General features: G+C 26.1%; 1 non-coding gene across 1 annotated transcript; it reads left to right on the forward strand.

Annotated features, from left to right (window-relative positions):
• The first annotated feature begins 1,254 nt into the window (after positions 1 to 1,254).
• Positions 1,255 to 1,327, forward strand: TRNAA-UGC (transfer RNA alanine (anticodon UGC)). Its single transcript has one exon. It is a non-coding gene; the product is annotated as a tRNA-Ala (tRNA).
• The last annotated feature ends 464 nt before the right edge of the window (positions 1,328 to 1,791 follow it).

Below are 1,791 nucleotides of genomic sequence, written 5' to 3' on the forward strand. Positions count from 1 at the left end.
TAATATTAAAAAATATTTTCAATCAGATTTTGTTTGTAACAAAAATAAAAGTTTAAAATATCCTTGAAGTCCTTATACTCTTTGTGTATTTAGTCAAATTACTTTTCAAATTTCAACATGCAAGTGTTATTGTGAATGTATTTAAAATTCTTTTGTTAGATTCAAGTCCACAATAATGTTGTTTTTTTTATTACATAGCTATCAAGTGAGTATTCTTTTTATTTCAAAATATTGCATCGATAATTTTAATAAATTGAACCAGATTTTTGAAATGTAAAAAGTAGGGAGACTAAATTCCAAATGTATAAAGAGTACAATGAATCAAAATATATTTTAACCAAAATAAAATTATACTATTACTTATGCATAAATTTTGATTTAGTGTAATTATGCCCATAAAACTTTGATTGCAGTTCAAATATTTATATATGAAACATTCATTTTTATTCAAGTTTATATATTTTAAAAATAAATACATCAAATTATTTTTATATTAGTTAGATATAATTATTTGTGTATGTAATATGATACTATATTAATAATTATGTTAATAATTTATGAGAATTTGATTAAATCAAATTTTATGTATAAATTTGAGATTTATCTCATAAAATATCATGCATTTTTCCAAGCTGGTTCCAAATATAGGCATTAAGTTTTGCTAAAACATGTGCATATTTATAAATGGTCGACTCAAACCAATTTAAACTAGCTTGTATTAATTTTTATAGGAATAAATAAATTTATTTTATTTGATATTTATATATACTTTTTATTGCAATTACATCAATTTTCTTTTATTAATTTTTTTAAAAATAAACAAGTTAATATATATTTTAATATTTATATTATAGTATATTTAATTTTTCATATGATATATATATTTATAAATTTAAAAATAGATTAAGTTTAGACTTTTGAAAATTGGAGTCTGAACTCAGCCTGTATTTTAAACAAGATTTTTTTTTTAGATTATTTTTTCTAAACCTTCTAAATTTTAAATCAACTTTCGAGTTTAAGCAACTAACTTCATACCTAAAACATATTTATTTTAAACTAACTATAGAATCCTTAAACTCTTAAATTAAAGGATATTATATAAGTACACTCCAATCTATTTATTTCGAATTATTAGAACACTAACGATTAGGGAATAAAACTCCAAGAAGATAACCAGACCTGTTACAAGATAAACGGAAAAGACTGTAACGAAAATTACGAATATATAAATTACATTAGAAATCCAACAAGGAAGGGGATGTAGCTCAAATGGTAGAGCGCTCGCTTTGCATGCGAGAGGCACGGGGTTCGATCCCCCGCATCTCCACAACTGTTTTCTTTTTTCATTTCCCACGAGGGGTCATTTACGAAAATACCCTTCAGATCCTATCATCTCTTTAGCTGTTCTTCCAGGTTTAGAGACTGGAAAAGCCATTGCTATTGGAGTTTGGAGATCCCGGAGGAAAGCTATGTATAATGTAGAAGGAATGAAACAAACCATCCTTTATAAAAGGAGTGGGTCGACTTTGCTTCCATTGTAGAATGTTAGGGCATAAGCTTAGAGCTGGGCTACGCTATTAAGCTACTAAAGGTGTATCATGAAGCTTGTTTGAGTTTAATCAAGAAATACCATTCTAAAGATTTGGTACCTGAAAATGACCTAAAACATGAAAAATAACAGAAAAATAAGAGAAAATGATATCTAGATGTGTTTATGGGTCGGGACTAAATAAAATTCAGGCTAGTTTGCTAGGCCTCAAAAATTGGTTTAAAATTTTGCTTAAGCTTGAC

Source organism: Gossypium hirsutum, chromosome A12 (assembly GCF_007990345.1).
Source record: "Gossypium hirsutum isolate 1008001.06 chromosome A12, Gossypium_hirsutum_v2.1, whole genome shotgun sequence".
In the NCBI taxonomy this organism is placed as follows: domain Eukaryota; kingdom Viridiplantae; phylum Streptophyta; class Magnoliopsida; order Malvales; family Malvaceae; genus Gossypium; species Gossypium hirsutum.